The sequence below is a fragment of the Phyllopteryx taeniolatus genome, chromosome 13 (genome assembly GCF_024500385.1).
Source record: "Phyllopteryx taeniolatus isolate TA_2022b chromosome 13, UOR_Ptae_1.2, whole genome shotgun sequence".
Lineage (NCBI taxonomy): Eukaryota > Metazoa > Chordata > Actinopteri > Syngnathiformes > Syngnathidae > Phyllopteryx > Phyllopteryx taeniolatus.
In genome coordinates this window covers 13,557,002-13,573,676 of record NC_084514.1, presented here as the reverse complement: position 1 = coordinate 13,573,676, position 16,675 = coordinate 13,557,002, and the positions used below count along the sequence as shown (strand labels likewise).

At 41.8% G+C, this 16,675-nt stretch overlaps 1 long non-coding RNA gene across 2 annotated transcripts in view; it reads right to left on the bottom strand.

The window, feature by feature from the left end:
- The window catches only part of LOC133488320 (uncharacterized), a 33,419-nt gene that overhangs the window by 9,158 nt on the left and 7,586 nt on the right, over positions 1 to 16,675 (bottom strand). For both annotated transcript variants that reach the window (XR_009791618.1, XR_009791619.1), the window contains one exon: positions 15,336 to 15,509. This is a non-coding gene — a long non-coding RNA (uncharacterized LOC133488320). The remainder of the gene's footprint in view (positions 1 to 15,335; positions 15,510 to 16,675) is intronic.

The window sequence follows — 16,675 nt, the reverse complement described above, 5'->3', positions numbered from 1 at the left end:
CCCAAAAACATGCGTGGTAGGTTAATTGACGACTCTAAATTGCCCGTAGGTGTGAATGTGAGTGTGAATGATTGTTTGTTTCTATGTGCCCTGCGATTGGCTGGCGACCAGTTCAGGGTGTACCCCGCCTCTCGCCCGAAGATAGCTGGGATAGGCACTCCAGCACACCCACGACCCGCGTGAGGAGAAGCTGGATGGATATACTATGTGGTAATGAGCGTATAATATTTGAACGAAATTGAGAGAAAGAAACGATGTAGCTATTTCTGCCTCCCTTCAGACCTGTGTGTCGCTGTCAGGTCAATATATTTAATATATCATGTATGGGGGTAAAACTGACACCACAAAGTCATCCTATACACATTGAGCTTCCTGGTCTTTGTCAGCAAACTTTCCTGTGCCCTCACTTTAATGACCTTCCCCCCCCAAATAGGCATCGTTAACTTCTCCTTATGACAAATGAGGAGGTGTTAGACATTTGAAAGGTCACGCTGCTGCTCGTACGGCGGCACGCATCTCGCTCCAAGTCAAAACACATGTTCTCATCGTCTGTAACCCCAAAAGGTGTTAACTCAGAGTTCACAACCTCATTCAAAGTCGTCGGTGAGATCCTCGGCACAGTCAAGCCGAGTCAAGCGCACCGACATGTCTTGTTGGCTCCGAGCGCTTCAGTGAGCGAGACAGCTGTTTTTCTTGACTTCAGATAAACAGAACCTCTGAGTGAAGGATGACATTGATACTATGCAACGATGCATGAGATTAAGAGGTGCGGATATACAGACACAGTTAATGTTAACGTGATAAAAGCCTGGACAAGAGCTACGTGTTCTTTACTTAGACATTATGCCAGAAGAGTTTTCCCTTTCAATGTGGCCCAGACGATCAACCAGCACGCCCACAAAGACATCCTGCGGCGTTTGCTTCGTCCAGGGAAGAGGCAAGAGTTATTACCCAGAAAGCTCTTGGCTGCTTCACCACGACCATGACCATGTGAGCCCCTACGCACAATGCCTTGCGCCTCGAGCATCTGACAGTTCTTGGTCAAGAAGAACATCGCCATGCTGAAACACCCTCTCTACTCACCCATTCTGGCTTTCCCAAGCTTTCCCAAGCTCAAGGGGCTCATCAAGGGGACCGGTTTGGAAGACGTGAGCGATATCAAGATGGCCGTGATGACGGCGCCACGGAGGATCCCGGAAGAATCTTTCCAGGAGTGCGTGAAGGTGTCTTTTGTGAGAGAGGTCCTGCAAGTTTTCTGACACATCTTGAACTGTATGTTGTGATTTTTACGGCATCAGAAGAAAAAGTCACTGTACTGTTATTGATCAGCACGGTTACACATTTGAGCAGTCAGTTCATTGCATAAAGTGTTAGACTGCTGGTTCCAAACTGGTTCCAAGTAACATCCTCGGAGTTCTCTGGATCGCTCTGCACATCTATATTTTGGTCCGAATCCCGTAATTTTCCGAGCGTGAGTGCAAATTCTATGTCACCGCCATGAAATATTAAACCCAATGGAGCATTTGTAATAGACAGTGTCACTGCATTGATGGCCAACCAAGGACCTGGCAAAAAATGGCTTCTTGCATTAGACTCTTCTTGAGGTTAGACCCTGTGGCCACCATGCACAGCTTTTCTTTCTAGCAAGCTGATGGATGATCACAGGAAGTTCGTAAAAGACAGTCTCCCCCACCCAAACTGCATATTCTTGTGCAGGGAGCGCTGAGTGCATGTAAGTGCTTCTTAAACCACAACTAAGTATGTTCTGTGGACCTGACGACTCAAGCTGTGGGCAGGATGAGTATAATGATTGGTTTGGAGGAGAGAATGGTTTGTGTGCTTGTGTTTGTATGCGAGTGTGTGTTTGTGCCCGCATGTGGACATGTGGTATACAGCATAGGTTACCCACATGGCTTCCACAACTTGTAAGCCGCTCCCTCTGCCCCCAAAAGTGGTATGTTTGGGGAGGCTCTGGCATCCCGAGCTACCACTTCAAACCTGTATTCAATAACTGGACAACCCTAATTAATGTAATATGAATTCAAAGCCACTGTTGGCAATTGATGGTTGAAAAGAAATTGTTAATGCATGCCCCAAATGAATCCAGAAAGCCAAACATAAATATGAAGTCTGCACGGGCGTTGCTATTAAAATACAGTAAAGGAGCAATAGCCCAGCTTTGATTATTTGAAGATTCTTTTTAATATAAAACAACAGGAAGAGAATGTAGGCCTTCCCAAAGGCTTAAACACTTTGTCACCGCCCTTTACTATGGTAGAATTGGATTGGAATTTGGTGATATGGACTGACACAATTTCCTACAAATCGGATCACATGTACAGTAATTGAAATTCTAGTCTGTCTATCCCGGCATCCATTTTCTTTACATTCATCCAGTTCAGTGTCGCAGAAAACTGGAGCCAGTCGCGGCTGACAACTGGTGAAATGCAGAGTACAACTGGGACTGGTCACCGATCAATCACAGGGCGCACGAAGACAGACAACCATTAAGGGTTGTGTTAGCGTGGGTGATAGGAGATAATCATTTTTTCATGATGTGTGGATTCACACCAAAATATTATGGGAAGACCCCTCAAACAAAATCCTGTTGACGTATCAGAAATCATACACAAAGAGAAGAAGAAAAGGACAGAAACACACAGCTAAAGCTGAAGAATCAAAAAATGTCAATCAACTGGTTAGAAAGAACTGAGTTAAAGTTTGAATCAGAAACAATTTTAAAACTCCTTAGGGGACAACATATTGAATATTGCACAATGCCGCCATTGAGTGTACAATGGTGCAGGTGGCTGTAAAAGTCCAAAATACTTCTTAACAGTCTTACAAGCTCTCTTTGCTCACAGCGTTAATTCTAACCAACAATCAGTGAGTGAAGGTGACTGATGGGGCTCTGCAGTCTGTCTGGTGCTTCGTCCAATCGTGCTCTGACTGGCCGTCAATGTTTATTACTCAATAAGGCCGTTTGGAAAGAGTCTAATCAATAATAAATGTTGTGCCCATAATGCTGTCTTTAATGCATGAAGAAGGAAGACAACGAAATGAAAAAGATCTTCACTAGGATGAGTTCAAATGTTGAAATTTAGAATGGAGTGAAAATGTATCATACCGCCATTGTTTCTTTTTCATTTTTAAAGCCTGGTACAACTCAAGGTACATTTGTTTGGACAAACAAAAATAGCTCATACAAGTTCATTGCAAGAGATGATATTTAGCCATTCATTGTCCATGGTTTTCTTGATAATACTTTAAATCAGTGGGAATACAATTCTAATCTTAAGCATGTCAAATAGGAAATAGAGTATTATGGAATCAGCTGCATTTTTCTGGTATTCATTGTATTCTTGAGGTAATATACCTGATTGAAATTGAAGAATCAAGAGAATAAGAATCACGGAATCATTTTCTCCATTACTGTAATTTATTGAAAGTACAACCGCAACCTAAATGGTGCATCCATCCATCCATCCATCCATCCATCCATCCATCCCTCCCTCTTCCACTTGTCCTCACTAAGGTTGTGGGTATGCTGGAGCCTATCCCTAACCTGGGACTTCAGAACTGTGAGCTGGTTGTCCACAAGTAATAATAGTCCAATCAAATCAAATACTCTTTTCTTCACTGATATAAATGTTGGTAAACGAACAGTGCGAGGTTAAACCAGTTACAGATGACAACTGTGGAATACTAAAACAGAGATTAGAATTACTACAACAGAATTAAAACTACAATATAAAGTTAGGTCGCATTTAAGCAAAATTTGTTGTGGGAAGGTTCTTCGAAAGGATTTAAAGCCCATTACACAGGTAATGGCTTGAATCTTTTCAACACAGTCTCCGATGATTAAGGTTTACTGGCTTAAATATACATGTATTTTGATCTACGGTAGGAGGTTGCCCTCCCTCTGAATAGAGGACCATTTCACATGGTTGACCCCTTTGATTCATCCCGCTGAATGGTTCTTTTCAGCTGACATAGTTACTTTGAAACAGTGAGCGACAGACATATAAAAGCAGCTCTTCAGGTCTTAGAAAATATTTTGGGAAACCAAAATAGACTAGTTCTAATGAGAGCAAGAGACAGATACATGGAAAGAGAGCGAGAGAGAAAGACAGAAATAGACAGACAGACAGAGTGCTTTTCCAATGTAACTGGATGGGATGCAAGCCTGTTGAAATCGCACGAGCAGGCATAAGCGTCCTCCCCTCCTTCAGCCATTGCCGATAGGAGCCTAAGAAATGTGCAGTTTTCCTCCACTCTCCCCCCGTTTGATCACTATTTGCTTCCAGAGTCATCAGGGTGGACTTGTGATTGCCTCTAAAAGTGGTTGAGGTTTCCTCGGGTCTGATTGAGCATAATAACGAGGCGCTCCTGTTGAACACCAGAAGTAGCCTCATTTAAGGGAGAGGACACGCCCCCTCGTCTGCTCGTCCCTGTCGAAATAGTTCTACTATGCGTCTGTGTGTGTGTGTGTGTGTGTGCCCCTCCATGTGTGGGCACTGCCCAGGGTGCCTCGCAACCACTCACACACTCACCCATCTCACCTAGGCAGGATGAGTCTCTGTTTATCCCTGTGCATACACACAACTAGCTGCAGCAGAATCGGACCACCCAGGCAAACGAGGAACCATGAGAAGGCCACTTTATGCTCCTAGACAGCCCAGGCCGACCACAGTGGCGCCCCTCTGACACCCATGTAGCCGCTATTGCCCACAGAGAGCGCATGTGTGTGTGTGTATACGCAACTAGGTCGATCCTCTTGCATTGAAAAATATGTCTGGGGTTTTGGGGGGGGGGGGCTGTGACTCTTCTCTTTATATTCCGTCAACCACAGGCCCCAGCACATTTTAACTGGGTTAATTTCGTTTAATTGCAGTTCAACATCAAACGTTTCAAACATTTGTACCTGGCAAATCTCAACGACACACGTGAATGTCAAGTCAAAACCACAGTGATGATTTCACTGCTTTCTTGAACAATCGTATCCTAGCTAATACTCATCATACAAATCTGTTCAGAGAAAAAGAAATAGACGCTTGATTGGTCCAAGTGCCGACATTTATCTTGTGTGTTTTGGGGCTGTGATGGTTCAGTTAGAACTGGTCACACGAGCAGGGCCCCCGCCAGGGTTTCGGGGCCCATTAAGAGAATATCACTTTAAGGTCCAGCACTGCATTCATCCGTTTTCTATACAACTTGTCCTCAATGAAGGTTGACAATAAGATGGATCCTACACCCTTGACTGGTTGCCAATCAATAGCAAAACACTAACAATGAGTCACACTCACCAGTGGACAATTTAGATTGAATATGCGTATTTTTGGAATGTGGGAAGATGTGCTGCCATACGAGAAAACCCAGACAGGAAGTGAAGCCGCAGCCGAGATTCGAAACCCAAACTTCTGAACGTGAGGCAGACGTCTGTCATGGGTGTTTCGAATCATCATCACTTTTTTACCCTCACATTTTACCGTCTCAGCTTTGTTGTACAGATCTCTCTGAGCAGACTCTTATCCCATCATGGTGGGAATGTGAGAGGATGTATGTCACATGCCACATGTGCCAATGAATACTGAATACTGGTTGTAATGCGTGATTTGATTCAGCATGACTTAGGTCCTTACCATATTCCACCATTTTGGGAGAATCCACAAACTATTTTTTGGGTATTAGCGTTGTGCAACTTGAATCTTCACAAGTCTTGCCTATTTACAGTTGAAAATCTGCATTTTCAGCATAGTGAGCCCTTTGTTCTGTTTTTGAAAGAAACTCTTTTTTGTGTTGCGTGTGCAAACCTGGCAACCCACCAGGCCACCGCATGAAGCATTAGTCTTAGAGGTATTGTGGGGAAAGTTCTGAATATTGTATAGATTGGATGAAATCGGGAAAAATGGAACGGCAACATCCTAGGTTTGCAACTCAAAAGATAAGCGACAACAGATACGACATCTTGCTTCAATATCCCTCACTACAAACTCAACATCATAACATTACATTTCAAGTTGACTATGCATTTAATTGAGAAGACCAAAAAGGAGAAAGCAGCAGTATAGAGACAATAGGTTTGGGACAATTTGAATTGTGAAGCTGACAAATGCAAGTACAGCGAGCACAATAATGTGCAAATATCATTTTCATGTGCCTATTGGAAGCGCTGGAAGTGCCTCCATTAGGGGAGGAGAGGTGAAACAGACTCTTAGTGGGCAGGAGGAGCTTCCACAAGACTGGACGACTACAGAAAAGGTGATCAGAGAGACAGGTAGAAGAGTACTCGGTGTGGCTTTCGGTAGGAGAGAGAAGAAGGAGACTTGGTGGTGGAACCAGCAAGTGTGGGAGAGCAGACAGAGAAAGAGGTTAGCAAAGAAGAAGTGGGACACTGTGAGGACTGAGGAGAGGTGACGAGAATACAGGGAGATGCAACATAGGTGTACCGGGTTGGGTAGGGTTAGAAATGACGTCGTCAGAGGGATAGCCAATTTGTTTTGGAGGCCAATTTTAGAGAGACCAGACCTTCAAGAGGTGCTTTGGACACATTCCAAGGAAACAGAGTGATATATTGGTTGAAGGATGAGGAGGAGAAAGAAGATAGACTGGAAAGATCGCTGTTGTGAAAAAAGACTATCAGGTTTCTTTGTTTCTGTTTTGAACGGATTGTCCATGTATATACACGTTATATTTGTAAGTATTAATACATTTGATTTCATACTCTCAGATTTTGTTCAACTTTTACAGGATGTAGATTCACCTTTTTGTGTTCTGATCAGTAAAAAAAAATCACTCCAATACATACAGACTGAGTAAGATTGTATGACTTGCATAGCGTAAGTCATGACTTGACTGGACTTTCTTGAAATTTAGTGGGGACTCCACTTGACACAGTAACTGATTTTTGACACAGTAACTTGAAACGTGAAAGTTAAGACTTGAGACTTGTGAATTGCACATATGTGACTTACAGCTGGCCACAAGGAGATGGCCATTGGGGCTAATAATATACATTTTTGAAAACAGGTCTACCTGTAAATGACCATGACTGACAAGAAATAGTATTTTCAATTTGCAGTATTATGTGGTGGGGCCCCGCATCTACAGTAGTCGTTCACGTGCTCGCGCTATGGAAGCTAATGATTTCATTCGGTCTTCTACAGCAACTCTTTTGCCACAGTGGTGAGCATCATTGATGATAACATCTGCCAGATGCTCTTAGGTCCACCACTAGAAAGGTAACTGGGATTTCAAACTAAAAATGTTGTTTTCATAATCATGTGAAGAGTGCCACAGATCCCACAATCAGGCTGCAGGCTTTAATTGAAGAAGAAAATAATAACAATAATCAATCCATGAGGGCAAATGCCTGCAACCGCACCGGGATTCCTTGATATAATTATATATTCAACAGCTGAGCTTAAATAGTTTTTGTGCAGTTTATTTTGTGTCTTTTCAGTATTTAACATACTATCAACATACCACCTGCACAATGTATTGTAAATACATTGGTGTCAAATTTGGCCTTTTAATAGACACTTACAGAGAGGTGTCGACGGAACAAAACTGAATCTGGGATTCTGAATTTGTGCATTCCTTGTCTCGATGGTTTGGTTTCGAGAAAGGTAAAAGTTCATTTTGGAGGGCTTTTTTTTATGCATTACTGCAACTCGCAGTATGCGCACTGTATATGCCGCGTGTAACATGCATTTCGTCTTGTGCTCACCATCGCAGCAATTCCTCACTCGCCATTATCCACCTCGAGCTTGTTTATTCCAAAGGCTGTGACATTCTTGCTGAGGGAGGAGGCAATGCAATCAAACTGAACCGACAAATCTGGAAAAGTGTGAGTCATTTTTGTGTGAAGCTTCTCCAGCCAAGCGGCGTCACACATCTCACGCTGTGGCAGCTATTCCGCATTTGATAAATTACTTTCAATGTTTTCGGCCAGCTTGATTGTAATCTTTTATATAAGTTCATTTTGACGTCCGGCACACAAGTTGGAGTCATGCCAACAAGGCGACGCTCGAGGCGTACACAAGGTTGTCGCGCACACTTTTGCCAATAGTTTTCCGATTTCCACAAAGATTTGTAAGGTGACGCGGTATAGTCAACAAATAACCCATTACATTTTGGTGAGGAACCAGATAAAAGGTGGAAAGCAGGAATTTTCATTCGACTTTTATTAACTTCTTTTCTTGAAAAATGTTAGTTTTTCTTGATTTTTCATTCATATGATTCAACAAAATACACAAATGATATATCAAGTGGAGGGGGAAAAAAAGCTAAACAAGTTTATGACTTTATGACTTTATGAGTGAAATCTAACTACCAAGAAAAACATCATTAGAATACCCTTCACTCTCTGGCATTATCGTGTAGCCCACGTGAAACTCTGTGCTCGACCAGTTCCTATTTGAATAAGCTATATGACACCATTAACTGGTTAAATGATGCTTTGTGCGTTGTGGTGAGAAAAAGGTCAAAAGAGGTAGGAAAGAAAACAGCACAGGGGAAAACACCAAAGAGTCTCGCCATCCCACAGGATGATGAAACCACCAGTATGAGTTGTTCATTCAGTAACTGCGCTTCATTTATTTTTCCTTGCCTCTCCCTGATTGGCTGGAGGAGATGTGTGACCAGTGAGCCGCACGCTTCCCCTCCAGAGCCTGACGACGGATCTAAAGGATAGTCCTCTATCCTTCTTGTTACAAATAACTTCCTCTGACATGTTTGGGCACGCTGACAATGTTTTGACTGAAAACAGCTTTCAGGCTTGGATGGAATACAAGCTTTCAACCCCAAGGGTGGGCTACTACTTCAACTGCTGCTTTATCCCCCAGAGGAGAAGACCAAGAGGCAGTAGAACAAGCCCAAGCGAGGCCTCGATTAAACAGTGAAGTCCCATGAATAAGTGTGACATAAGTCGGTTTTCTGGTTTCCTCTCTCTGAAGAGTGTCAAATGAATGAGGACAGAGATGTGTCACTTTGTTGACACAGGCAGGCAGACGTTCCTGGACTTTTCTTTTCTGAATTCCTGCCATGGAATCAGTGTCTGTGGTCTTGGTTGTGTGTCTCGAAGCCGTTCCAGTTGTTGCATGTGATCTGTGTTGTGGTTACATATAAGCTTTGTGTCTGTACTCCAGGTCTGAAATCACTCAGCTGAACACGCACTTCAGCTTTGTGCTCGCTGCAAATCCTTTGATTTGAGTCACCGTAGGCTTAAATGCATTGTTGTCGTGGCTCCTCTATTTAAAGCCCTGATTAAATCTGCTAAAAAAAAAAAAAAAAGAAGAAGCCTCTGTAACAGCTAAAACAGGTTCTGAGTCACTGTTTATTGTGTCTGCAATTGCATAGAGGAAAATGCTGCATTTATTGATCATGACGTGGGACAAGTCTTGTTGGCAAAGGGTTTTTGGCTCAATCACATCCATGAACCCACATAACGGGAGAAATTCAATTTAGGAGAGATGAGACTGTCCAATGAGATCAAGCTCAAGAGCAGTTTGGAGTTGCAACAACTGATTACATTTCAAGAAACAATTATATTTCAATCCATTTTGGTGATTCTTTGTTTTTTTTCTACCATGTGAGGCAATATGGTTCCATACCCTCAACTCCCAGGATCATACTGACATTCCCTGTCTGTTCTTCATCCTCCATTAATCAGTAGGTAGCCTGCCAATGAACAATCAAAGGGACAAACATACCCGAATGAAAACTCTATGAATTTATACTTCTATATTTATATTATACTTCAGCATTGTGGCATTGTTAAAAGAACAAATCTAATGGTGGCCCAAGACTTTGTACTGTATATGCGTAAGTTAAGGCAATACATACAGTAATTTCTATTTTTGTAATTCTTTGGGATGAACTACTTCATATCTTAGATAATATCGATAAAGACGCCATTCCTGAATTCATCAATTTTCTATGGCTCTTGTCCTCATTAGGGCCAAGGGTGAGATGGCGTCTAACCCAGCTGACTTTGGGCAAGAGGCGGGGTCCACCCTGGACTGGTTGCCAAACAGCAAACAGCTTTTAGTACAGGTCTTAATGCAGTCATCTCAAATCAAACCACATTCTCAGGTGAGCCTGCGCCAGGTTAGCTTGAGAGTGGCACGACCTTGAGTTCATTTTGAACTCTTATTTTTAATTTTTAACTCCTAGTAGGATACGCAAAACAAAAACTAGTAAACTGCAGTGAGTAGATTACCACATATTTTACAAAGCCCCAGTGGATTGATTCATGAAAAAAATTATAAAAAAGGATAAAAGTTTCAAATGATACAAATAGGTTTTCCTGAATATTTTTGTGCTTTTTGTGGTTTCTTCAATCTACCAGTCTTTGGATTTGCATACCATGTCTGCACAGCTGTATGAATGTTGCTATCAAGTTGGCAATGTTTTTATTCTGACCAATATTCTGTCTTGAAAATATCTGGACTTGATGAATTTAAGACCATTGCTAAACTGGACAACATTTATTCATTAAAAGAAGAGCATACAACTGCTGCTGAGTTGTCGAGTCTTTCCAAGTATTTTGTAGGTGATAAAGTCCATCTTTGCAATGCAGGACATATTGCAGGACATATGCAGGAAAGTCGGTTGAAAGCAATAATTCTCAACGGGTGGGTCGCGACCTAAAATTGGGTTGCAGAGCCATTCTGTGTGGGCAGCGTCAAAAATAAATTAAAACTATTTGATGTACTTTTATTGTGAGGAAAACAATCTATTTTGAAAGGCATGTGTTTACACATGTAATCATCGCTCTCTGACTCTTTACGCTGAAATTATTACAAGTTTGTGTTGATGTTCTGAGGCAATCGATGACAGAGTTAATGAATGCAGTTATGCTGCTCCATTTGTGCTCTGAATGCAGTGATATGTGTGGATTACATTTTTTGTTTCTTAATTTAACTTTGCTTCCCTGTTTTTTAAAGAGCAATTGAACACTATTTTTTGTTTCGCAAGAACACATTGTATGCGCCAGTACGAGACAAAACATAGTACTCTGATTAATATTGTGTTGGAGGAATAAGAATTAAATGGAATAATTCCGCGTCGCACGGGTGGAGCTATTTTGGGAGAAAACGTCATCAGCCGCAGACCAAAAGTGATGTGCACAATTACAGTGGCGCATTGCCTTGTTTAGGGCACGTTCAAGTAAGCCTGGGATGTATAAAATGAATTGCTAGGAACTGCAACTGTGTCAGGCTGTTAGTATCAAAGATAATTGTGCAGATTCATTTTTGCCTATTAAAACTGCCTTTGAAAGTAATCCACCAGCTGTTGCGAGTTTACCAAGCACGCGCCGCTAACTGCTAGCCACTAGCTCAGAAAGTTCAGACAACCTCAATGTCTATTAAGAAAAGGCACATAAATGAGAGTAGCGCCACTAAGTTTTTGGAGACCATTGCTGTGCCGCAAACTGGGAATGCTGAGACAGTTGATGAACTTTTGGATAATTTCACCTGGAAAATCTCAAATGTCATAAATGCTGTCGCTCCTACTAAACCTAAGACAATCTTGAGGCGACCGAGAACACCGTGGAGGAGCACTGTGATGGTAAAAACCTCTAAATCAAAGTGTAGGAAGGCAGAACATAAGTGGAGAAAAACTAAACTCCAAACCTAAACTATGACCTCTACAGACAAAGTCTTTTAAATTTTAACCAAGAGTTAGTCAGGGCTAGACAGCAAGAAGTTCAACAATACTCGCACTCTGTTTGCTGTGGTTGACAAGCTCCCAACCCCCCGGAATCAGATAGCTCCAGAACTCTTAACAGCAGCAATTAATTTGCTTGTTATTTTCGTGAAAAAATACAATCCATCGGGTTAAATATTAGCACAAATCCGCAAGGTGATCAAATGATACTACATCTGAAGCCACCCAGGAAAAACTCTATTACCATGTCAGAATTTGATACAGTTGACCAAAAAAACTGTCAAGAAAACGGTTCAGCAGCTGAAACCATCAACTTGACTCAATACCATCTGACTTTTTCAAAGCTATTGCGAAGTCTGTGCTAGCTGATTTGCAGCAAATAATCAATTGCTCACTTCAGTCAGGCGAGTTTCCTAAAGCTCTTAAAGTAGCTGCCATTAAGCCTCTGCTAAAAAATAGAACGTTGGACGCTTCCATGTTAGCAAGCTGTAGACCCATCTGAAATCTCCCTTTCATAGCCAAGATTGTTGAGAAAGTTATTTTTAATCACTTTTTGACAAATGTCAATCAGGTTTCCGAACTCATCACAATACAGAATCTGGTCTTATCAAAGTGCTAAATGATATAAGGTTGACTACTGACTCGGAAAAGGTGTCAATTCTGGTCTTGTTGAACCTCAGTGCGGCTTTTGATACGGTAGCTCATAATATACTGCTGAACAGGTTGGAAACGTGGGTAGGACTAAATGGAACAGTCCTTAAATGGTTCAGGTCCTACCTGGAGGAAAGGAGTTATTTTGTAACCATCGGAAGTGTTCATTCTCATCAAATGGCAATGGCCTATGGGTTCCCTCAAGGGTCAGTTCTTGGACCCCTCCTGTTCAGCCTGTATATACCCAAGTACCTTTCCTGGATGCCAAACTTACCCATCACTTACTCATCAGCCCTGTTTCCTTCACCATGTCCATTACAATCTGCGCCAATCATGACTCTCTCTCTGTCTGGTATGCTCACAACTACTTCGTCTAGCTCCTTCCAGAGTCTCTCTTTCACCGCTAGGTGACATTCTACCTGTGGGCCATAGCCACTAACCACATTATACATAACACCCTCAATTTCAAGTTTCAGCCTCATCACTCTTTTCACCTCCAAAACCTAACTCACTCTTCCTTTAAAATAACCCTAACTCCGTTTCTCTTCCCATCTACAACATGGTAAAAATAATTTGAACCCTGCCCTGACACTTCTAGCCTTACTGCCTTTCCACTTGCTCTCCTGGACACACAATATATCAACCTTTCTCCCAATCTTTATGCCAACCAACTCCAGAGCTTTTCCTGTCATAGTCCCAACATTCAAAGTCCCCGCATTCAGTTCTAAGCTCTGTGCTTCCCTCTTCTCTTTCTGCCTGAGAACCAGTTTTGCACCTCTCCTTCGTCTTCGACCCAGAGTAGCTGAAGCCGATGCTAGAAGGCCTATAAACTGGGATATTAACTTGAACAATGGCGAACTATGAGAAAGCCGTTGCAAATGAGCACGTGTCCACCATTAGCTGCACATGGAATGGTGTTTTTGTTTTTTAAATCTATACATGTGGATCTTTTTGAAAAACACATTTGGTTGATGTCAAAAGTGGGTCATGCCCTAGGACAATGGGGAAATGTGGGTCCCCGAGTGGGACCTGGCTTAAGGGCCATTCCTTTTGAGCCAGACCTCAATCAAACTTCTGGCTCTGTTCACCTCTGCCTTCTCTTTTTTTTTCACTGGTCCTTTGGGGCAAGTCTTCCTGATCAGGCAATCGGAAAACTGCAATGCTCCCCTCAAGTGCCTAATCAGAGGAGATGGTGAAATCAATGAGGTGGATGGATCCTAACAGGAATTTGAAATGAAAACCAGGCCCGAAGATCAATGAGTATCTTAGCCTGTTTGTGTTTGTATGTGCATGTGAGTGTGAGGGGCTGAAGAGATTCGACCTCGGTTGGGTTGGACTGCTATTTATAACAGATAGAAGGGAAGGAAAGGAGCAACTAAAATAGTGTTAATTAGAGGTCAAAGGTCTGCCAAAGGAGTGACCACCACTTTATCAAAATCGGATATCTAAAGCTAATCTATATCTTATACTTATAGAGGGACATGTGATACCATGCAAATCAATAACAGCCATGAACAGATGATTGATTTAGTCGATAACTATTCTGTTGCAATTGTATTGAAAACTAAAAGCAATAACTAAATTGACAAAGCACTATTGGCGGACAACCAGTCACTATATCTGATGAATAAGGACAGGGGGGGATGAGATGAGAGGTGTAGAGAGCAGATTAAGGTGGGAATTGCCACCAACTCGTCACCATATGGACCATATCACCACAGCATTAACTTGAATGATGTCACTCTGAGAGAAGATGGTACCAATTACAACAAAAGGCCACATGTGTTTTTTGAATTAGGAGATAGAGGCTTAGGAAAGTCAATTTGTCAGAAACCAAAAGGGCAAGCAAGTTTGTCAATGTGGCATTGCTACCCTCGAAGACTCAAGTTGATTGTTGCATGCCGAAGGTATTGTTCATTTCATTGCAGGACTCAGTTCTGGTCTCCAGAGTCAGACCAGTGTCTGGTCTTCTCTTGCTTCGCTTTCAGGATCGGAGTGCTTTCCCAGAATCTGTCAGGGTTGAGCAAGAACAACGCTTCATCCATCACTAGATGGATCCATGGGCTTTTCATTTGACTGGAGAGGCCCACTTCAGAGAACAGGCCCAAATTCATGTTCCAACGCCTGTCATTTGGCTCATGTATACCAAAACACTCGTTCATTCATTCTTGCCGTTTGTCTCCCTCTATTTCCTCTGTCTCATTTTTCTTTATTTCTTACTTTATCCTTCTCCCTTCTGCCTCTCGAACACTTTTTCTCACTTCTAATGAGGAGTTTTGAAAATTATGATGTGATCCAAAGGTCAAAGCTGCAAATGAAACACACATTTCGGAGCTCACCCAAGACAAAGTGACAGGATGGACGATGCTTCCAGAAATCAGAGTGCACGCATGCATGTGAGTTACAGTCATTGCACAAATACTGTATTAGTTCCAGTTAATCCTCAAAGGAAGTGACAATGACATCAACTCTCCATGTAGTCTCCTGCATGCATGCATGCATACATACATAGCTGTACACTCTCTTCCAAATTATTACACATGTGATATTATGAAGCAATTTACACTGACTGTAATTTTTAATATAATTTTAACAATTATACCAGTGATTCTATAATATTTGGGATTTAAAATGCGGCGCCAAAAATAGAAAAAAAAGGATGACAAGTCTCTCTCTCTCTCTCTCTCTCTCTCTATATATCTATATATAGATATATATATAAATGCTTAATAAATGAATGAAATTGGTGTCTTTGCCTACCACTACCAAGGAAAAACCCTATGACCCAAATTATCAGACATGTCTGGACATGTTGTGGGTTAGGTTTGACTCACTCATTTGCATGTTTTCATTGTTGTTGTGCCAGACCGATAATTGTTGTGAATGTGGTTTCGTGTGCAGTCTGCGCAAGAAGCACGTATTGGCCTCAGCATGTCAACACTCAACAGTTAGGGTCCTGAGAGGGAAAATTGATTCGGGGTCACTGGCAGATAGATGGTTTATTTACTCACCTCTGACACTAGCAATTTGAAAGCAGGGGCTGACAAATGTCCCTGAACTGCCACTTTGTCGATTTGGACTTGGTCCCCTCTCTTATCCCTCCCCGCCACTCATATCTCTGAGCAGGAAGGAAACTGTTGTTAAGAAACAGTCGACCGTTTTCCTCTGTTCGCATTCTGTCACCTCTGTGGTAAAAACAGAAATAACAACGCAAGTTATTCTGAACATTGTATTATGGTTTACTTGCAGGACAACATCATGTATTTTTTCTTCAAGCCACCCTCAAGACTCCACTTCGATTGAATGTTGAAGGAATGTTACAGCAAAAGACATTTCTTTTCTGTGGCTCACAGCTTTTGAAGGTGTTTACACGAGGAGCATATTGTATCTGTTACTTATTTCCATTTCACTGTAGGTAAATACTGTCACAGAATAAACCTCATATTAAAACATCTTTTTTAAATGATATAATAATTCAACCAATTAGGAGTTGTTTATGGCCCTATGCTTGGGCGCTGGCCACTTTGAGCAAAGACTCAACAATGTGGATCTTGTTTGGCTGACGTTTGAAGCGGTTTGACTGTTTGGAGTGTCTTGTTAACTCAGACTCTTTTTGAAGCCCTTTCGTATGCTCTGCTCTAAACCCAATCTGTGAGCTCCTGGAAACCCAAGGGGAACATTATCGAATTAAACACAAAAACACACTTTCATCTGATTTTTTTATTTACATTTTGTCAACTGTAAACCTTCCTTCCAGCAACCCTAAAAAGACAGCAGCTCCTTTTTTCCACCAAGAGCTCAACTGACTTTGCTTTGACTATCAGCTGTCCAATAATTACGTATAGACAACGGGTATAATTGGTACAGTAGTTTCAGTGTGGTTGAGCATCATTTGAATTTCAGAGATCCTTATTTCAATTCTGGTTCCAAAACGATTGTCAATTCCGATTCTTTGAGGGGACTGGCTCAAAAACATTTGCATGGTGTCCAAATTCTGAACATCCATTTTCTTAGCAGCCCGCAACATAGACTAAAATGAACATTTGACTGGGAGTTCTTCGTAACCAATATCAATATCTCACGTATGAATTCAAAGGTAATGTGTGTCGAACTAACCCAATTGAGTTCATATTCATTCATTAATGTTTCAGCATTGGTCAAATTGTTATTTGGGACCGTTTTGTCACATCAAATGGTTTATATGTGCACGTTTAAACTGGGCTTCCTGTTTTAAGCATGGAGCCTTTTATTTTCAACTCAGCATTTTAAAGTGACTTCATACGGCACTGACATTTTTTAATTGGAACAATTCCGGGAGAATCGGAACGTTCGTCCCGGTTCCAATCGGTTC